A 7,939-nucleotide genomic window follows, 5' to 3' on the forward strand; every position below is an offset into this window, starting at 1 on the left:
TTTATTCTTAATGACTCACCGATCATCGGGCAAGTCAATCAAAGTCCATTTTTTGTTTTCATACATGGATCCCATCTCAGATTTCATGGGCTCACGCCATTTTCACGGAATCTGGGCTCATCATCGCTTCCTCATAGTTCGTAGGTTCGTCATGGTCTAGTAACATGACTTCCAGAAAGGATTACCGTACCACTCTGGTACGGACCATAATCTGGTTGTCCTACGAGGTTCGGTAGTAACTTGATCTGAAGTTTCATGATTGTCATCATTATCTTCCTCACTAATTGGTGTAGAGATCACTAGAACTGAATTCTGTGATGAACTACTTTCCAATTCGGGAGAAGGTACAATTACCTTATCAAGTTCTACATTCTTCCCACTCACTTCTTTCGAGAGAAACTTCTTCTCTAGAAAGGATCCATTCTTAGCAACAAAATATCTTGCCTTCGGATCTGTGATAGAAGGTGTACCCAACAGTTTCCTTTTGGGTATCCTATGAAGACGCACTACTCCAATTTGGGTTCGAGCTTATCAGTTTGAAACCTTTTCACATAAGCATCGCAACCCCAAACTTTAAGAAATGACAGCTTTGGTTTCTTGCCAAACTATAGTTCATACGATGTCATCTCAATGGATTTAGATGGTGCCCTATTTAACGTGAATGCAGTTGTCTCTAATGCATAACCCCAAAACAATAATGGTAAATCAGTAAGAGACATCATAGATCGCACCATATCTAGTAGTGTGATTACGATGTTCGGACACACCATTACGCTGTGGTGTTCCAGGTGGCGTGAGTTACGAAACTATTCCGCATTGTTTCAAATGAAGACCAAACTCATAACTTAACTATTCTCCTCCACGATCAAATCGTATAAACTTTATTTTCTTGTTACGATGATTTTCCACTTCACTCTAATTTTTTTGAACTTTTCAAATGTTTCAGACTTATGTTTCATCAAGTAGATATACCCGTATCTGCTCAAATCATCTGTGAACGTCAGAAAATAACGATACCCGTCGCGAGCCTCAACACTCATCGGACCCCATACATCAGTATGTATTATTTCCAATAAGTCAGTTGCTCGCTCCATTGTTCCAGAGAACGGAGTCTTAGTCATCTTGCCCATGAGGCATGGTTCGCAAGCATCAAGTGATTCATAATCAAGTGATTCCAAAAGCCCATTGACATGGAGTTTCTTCATGCGCTTTACACCAATATGACTTAAACGGCAGTGCCACAAATAAGTTGCACTATAATTATTAACTTTGCATATTTTGGCTTCAATATTATAAATATGTGTATCACTACGATCGAGATTCAATAAACCATTCACCTTGGGCGTATGACCATAGAAGGTTTTATTCATGTAAACAGAATAACAATTATTCTTTGACTTAAATGAATAACCGTATTGCAATAAACATGATCCAGTCATATTATGCTCAACGCAAACACCAAATAACATTTATTTTAGGTTCAACACTAATCCCGAAGGTAAAGAGAGTGTGCGATGGTGATCTTATCAACCTTTGGAATTACTTCCAACACACATCGTCACCTCGCCCTCAACTAGTCTTTTGTTTATTTTGCAACTCCCGTTTTGAGTTACTACTTTTAGCAATTGAACCAGTATCAAATACCGAGGGGTTTGCTATAAACATTAGTAAAGTACACATCATGTATATCAAATATACCTTTGTCACTTTGCCATCCTTCTTATCCGCCAAGTATCTAGGGTAGTTCCACTTCCAGTGACCATTTCCTTTGCAGTAGAAGCACTCAGTTCCAGGCTTGGGTCTAGCTTTGGGCTTTTTCACGGGAGTGACAACTTGCTTTTCATTCTTATTGAAGTTCCCTTTCTATCCCTTTGCCCTTTTCTTGAAACTAGGGGTCTTGTCAACCATCAACACTTGATGCTCTTTCTTGATTTCTACCTTCGCTGATTTCAGCATTGCGAAGAGCTTGGGAATTACTTTCGTCATCCCTTGCATATTATAGTTCATCACAAAGTTCTAGTAACTTGTTGATAGTGACTAGAGAACTTTGTCAATTACTATCTTATCTGGAAGATTAACTCCCACTTGATTCAAGCAATTGTAGTACCCAGACAATCTGAGCACATGCTCATTGGTTGAGCTATTCTCCTCCATCTTGTAGGCAAAGTACTGTCAGGGGGTCTCATACTTCTCGACACGGGCATGAGTCTGAAATAATAGTTTCAACTCTTGGAATATCTTATATGTTCCGTGGCGTTCAAAACATTTTGAAGTCCCGGTTCTAAGCCGTAAAGCATGGTGCACTAAACTATCAAGTAGTCATCATACCGAGCTTTGCCAAACGTTCATAATGTCTGCATCTGCTCCTGCAATAGGTCCGTCGCATAGCGGTGCATCAAGGACATAATTCTTCTGTGCAGCAACAAGGATAATCCTCAGATCATGGATCCAATCCGCATCATTGCTACTATCATCTTTCAATATAGTTTTCTCTAGGAACATATCATAAATAAAACGGGGAAGCTATACGCGAGCAATTGATCTACAACATAGATATATAAATACTATCAGGACTAAGTTCATGATAAATTAAAGTTCAATTAATCATATTACTTAAGAACTCCCACTTAGATAGATATCCCTCTAATCATCTAAGTGATCACGTGATCCATATCAACTAAACCATAACCGATCATCACGTGAGATGGAGTAGTTTTCAATGGTGAACATCTCTATGTTGATCATATCTACTATATGATTCATGCTCGACCTTTCGGTCTCAGTGTTCTGAGGCCATATCTGCATATGCTAGGCTCGTCAAGTTTAACCTGAGTATTCTGCGTGTGCAAAACTGTCTTACACCCGTTGTAGATGAACGTTGAGCTTATCACACCCGATCATCACGTGGTGTCTCGGCACGATGAACTTTGGCAACGGTGCATACTCAGGGAGAACACTTTTACCTTGAAATTCAGTGAGAGATCATCTTATAATGCTACCGTCAAACAAAGCAAAATAAGATGCATAAAGGATAAACATCACATGCAATCAATATAAGTGATATGATATGGCCATCATCATCTTGTGCCTTTGATCTCCATCTCCAAAGCACCGTCATGATCACCATCGTCACTGGCGCGACACCTTGATCTCCATCGTAGCATCCTTGTCATCTTGCCATCTATTGCTTCTATGACTATCGCTACCGCTTAGTGATAAAGTAAAGCAATTACAGGGCGATTGCATTGCATATAATAAAGCGACAACCATATGGGTCCTGCCAGTTGCCGATAACTCCGTTACAAAACATGATCATCTCATACAATAAATATAGCATCATGTCTTGACCATATCACATCACAACATGCCCTGCAAAAACAAGTTAGACGTCCTCTACTTTGTTGTTGCAAGTTTTACGTGGCTGCTACAGGCTGAGCAAGAACCATTCTTACCTACGCATCAAAACCATAATGATAGTTCGTCAAGTTAGTGTTGTTTTAACCTTCAATAAGGACCGGGCGTAGCCACACTCGGTTCAACTAAAGTTGGATAAACTGACACCCGCCAGTCACCTGTGTGCGAAGCACGTCGATAGAACCAGTCTCGCGTAAGCGTACGCGTAATGTCGGTTCGGGCCGCTTCATCCAACAATACCGCCGAAGCAAAGTATGACATGCTGGTAAGCAGTATAACTTGTATCGCCCACAACTCACTTGTGTTCTACTCGTGCATATAACATCTACGCATAAACCTGGCTCGGATGCCACTATTGGGGAACGTAGTAATTTCAAAAAAAATCCTACACACACGCAAGATCATGGTGATGCATAGCAACGAGAGGGGAGAGTCGTCCACGTACCCAGACCGTTAAGCGGAAGCGTTATGACAACACAGCTGATGTAGTCGTACGTCTTCACGATCGACCGATCCTCAGTACCGAACGTACGGCACCTCCGTGTTCAGCACACGTTCAGCTCGGTGATGTCCCGCGAACTCACGATCCAGTAGAGCTCGAGGGAGAGTTTCATCAGCACGACGGCGTGCTGACGATGTTGATGAAGCTACCGTCGCAGGGCTTCACCTAAGCACCGCTACAGTATAACCGAGGTGGATTATGGTGGAGGGGGGCATCGCACACGGCTGGGAGAGATCAATGATCAACTTGTGTGTCCTAGGGTGCCCCATGTCCCCGTATATAAAGGATCAAGGGGGAGGCCGGCTGGCCCTGTAGGGCGCGCCAGGTGGAGGAGTCCTCCTCCTAGTAGGAGTAGGACTCCCCTCTTTCCTACTCCTACTAGGAGGGGGAAAGGAAGGGGGAGAAGGAAAAGGAAAGGGGCGCCCTCCTTCCTAGTCCAATTCGGACCAGACGGGAGGGGCACGCGGCCTGCCCTGGCCGGCCCCTCTCTCTCTACACTAGGGCCCAATAAGGCCCATTAACCCCCGAGGGGTTCCGATAACCCCTCCGGCACTTCGGTAAAATCCTGATTTCACCCGGAACTCTTCCGATGTCCAAATGTAGGCTTCCAATATATCAATCTTTATGTCTCGACCATTTCGAGACTCATCGTCATGTCCGTGATCATATCCGGGACTTCAAACTACCTTTGGTACATCAAAACATATAAACTCATAATACTGATCGTCATAGAACTTTAAGCGTGCGGACCCTACAGGTTCGAGAACTATGTAGACTTGACCGAGACACGTCTCCGGTCAATAACCAATAGCGTAACCTGGATGCTCATATTTGTTCCTACATATTCTACGAAGATCTTCATCGGTCAAACTGCATAACAACATACGTTGTTCCCTTTGTCATCGATATGTTACTTGCCCGAGATTCGATCGTCGGTATCTCAATACCTAGTTCAATCTCGTTACCGGCAAGTCTCTTTACTCGTTCCATAATACATCATCCCGCAACTAACTCATTAGTTGCATTGCTTGCAAGGCTTAAAGTGATGTGCATTACCGAGAGGGCCCAGAGATACCTCTCCGACAATCGGAGTGACAAATCCTAATCTTGATCTATGCCAACTCAACAAGTACCATGGGAGACACCTTTAGAGCACCTTTATAATCACCCAGTTACGTTGTGACGTTTGGTAGCACACAAAGTGTTCCTCCGGTATTCGGGAGTTGCATAATCTCATAGTCATAGGAACATGTATAAGTCATGAACAAAGCAATAGCAACAAACTAAACGATCATCGTGCTAAGCTAACGGATGCGTCAAGTCAATCACATCATTCTCTAATGATGTGATCCTGTTAATCAAATGACAACTCATGTCTATGGTTAGGAAACATAACCATCATTGATTCAATGAGCTAGTCAAGTAGAGGCATAGTAGTGACGATCTGTTTGTCTATGTATTCACACATGTATTAAGTTTCTGGTTAATACAATTCTAGCATGAATAATAAACATTTATCATGATATAAGGAAATATAAATAACAACTTTATTATTGCCTCTAGGGCATATTTCCTTTAGCTCCTCCCCTGCCTCTAGATCCATGGCTTCCATATCTCTGCTTAGACGGCCTTATGCACTTAGCTTAACTAAAAAATAGAAGTTAACCTAGCCGGCCTATGCAGGTAGCTTTACCTAAAAAATGGTGAATTTAATTTCCCTAAACTAGCCGGCCTCACTTCAGGCGTCGAGCAGCATCAAAATTTCTTTCACAAAAACATTGAAAACTTGTTTGATGGATTTCTAGTTTTTTAAATTTTGTTTAAAAACCGAATTGACTTTGGGAAAATGATCAACATGAGTTTTTTTGCTCTTTTTCAATAGCTATCCAACGGTATATCATTTGCATCATTCCGAAGAATGGTTTAATAATTACGACCAAAAAACAATGCAAAAAATAGTCTCAGAAAAAGTCCGCCCGGCAGTTAACTAGTATAGGTCGCACAGTTAGCTGTTTGTTCTCGCGCAGTTAGGAAGGATTCCTGAATAGCTTATTCAGGAATGGGTTGCAGAATAGCTGGGATATAATATATATATATATATATATATATATATATATATATATATATATATATATATATATATATAGCAGAAGTGCTAATTCTACGCTCTGGCTGGACAAAGCGCGTCGATTGGCCTAACAAACTAATCATCTACCAACTCCTCGTAAACTCCCTAGCAAAATAAAGTAATGGTATTAAATTTGTTACAGGCTGCATGCATCAATCCTCCGCGTCGCGTCATACTGTCTATTCACCAAATTTCTCCTAGTAAATTCCCATGCAAAACATAGTAAAAAATTAAATTCGTTACTGCACCATACCCACACCCCTTCCCGTACTAGCTATTCTCCTTAATACCTTATAGTAAAATACATGGGAAACACAGTAACAAAATTAACTTTATTATCGTCTTGTAGTTGTTGTTCACATAATTCCCTATAGTAAAATCCTAAATCAAACATAGTAACAAAATTAAATTGGTTACCGGTTACATGCACTAGACCCGCCATGCCCAGTAATATAGTTGTTCACCTAATTCCTTATAGTAAAATTCCTAGCAAACATAGTAATGCAAATTAAAGTGGTTATCTGATGCATGTGGCTTCCATTACTACATTCAGTCCCTTATTACGCTCAATTTGCAGACGAGAGTTTCCGTTACTATGTTTGCCTCACGTGGGGGGTGTTTGAGTTGGCTAATTGCTAGAGCAAGGGAAGAGTAGTAATCATTTGCTAGTTCTTACTATATTTAGTAAAGTTGTTACGATGGAAAAAAAAGTTGGTTGGCTGGTTTGGTGGGGTGGCGCATCCACTACGGTAATTCTTTTACGATAGTTTCACTGGTGCTACTTTGGCGGATGCGCACCCGCAGCCTGACCGACACGTAGGATTAGCAGTTTTACGCTCAGGCTTATTTTAGCGCCCAGAACGACCATTTGGAACACCTAGGTGTCCAGGTTCCTTGCTTGTCTACCTTTGGATTGCTTTAGGATGTGTGCGTTGTGTTAGGTATAGACGCTAACGGGTATACCCGTTTGCAGCATTAAATTTGGACATTTATTGCAATTTACTAATTAATTCCATTGACCGCATGTTAATTAGCGACCACTTGCTCTAATTTGCAGGTAGGCATTAATTAGCATGCACGTACTACCAAACACTGCCTAATTTAGTCACGCATGTGCATGTGAAGCACTAGAAAAATTCTATAGTAATTAATGCATAGAAGGAAATCATTCAAAATTGTCTAATTTTTTCTGTACATATTAGTATTGCTGACATGCCTTTTAAGCAGAGGTGTGCGTATAATTGCTATGGGTATAAGAAAAACCTAGTTAATATTTATCTGAACGTAACATATCATCTATCGAGGTATTTATTTATGTATATATATATCCATTTTAAAAAAAGGTAGTGACATTTATGGGCATGTACCAATAAATTTCACATCGAGGTATTTACAACAATATCTTGAGTATACACTATTTTTTAAAAACTTGAGTATCCACATAAAAATATATCGGACTACGTTTGTAGGTATATAATACCTAAAATAACTCATAGAGTATATACGTGCATGCAGATTATTTGGAATAAATTGTAGGGTATATATGTCTGTATGTATCTAATACCTAGAATAAATCATAAAGTATATTCATGCATGCAAATTATTTGAAATAAATTATAGGGTATATATGTTTGTAGGTATCTAAAAATATCTAGAATAAATCATAGGGTATATATGTTTGTAGGTATAGGTTGTAATACCTAGAATAAATCATGTGGGAATCAATCTACAATCAATGGCCATGAAGGATACATGTGCATCACGCAGAAAAGGAAAACAAATTTTTGGAAAGGATAGTAGTGATTATTTCTAAGTAGGAAATGCATTAGAAGGTTGGATCCGAACTAGGTGCCCAATGTTTGGGTCACCAGTTTGGATCTGACCCGCTAATTCAT

The sequence above is a fragment of the Triticum urartu genome, chromosome 4A, assembly GCF_056163025.1.
Source record: "Triticum urartu cultivar PI428250 chromosome 4A, HENAU_Tu73, whole genome shotgun sequence".
NCBI classification, from domain to species: Eukaryota; Viridiplantae; Streptophyta; class Magnoliopsida; order Poales; family Poaceae; genus Triticum; species Triticum urartu.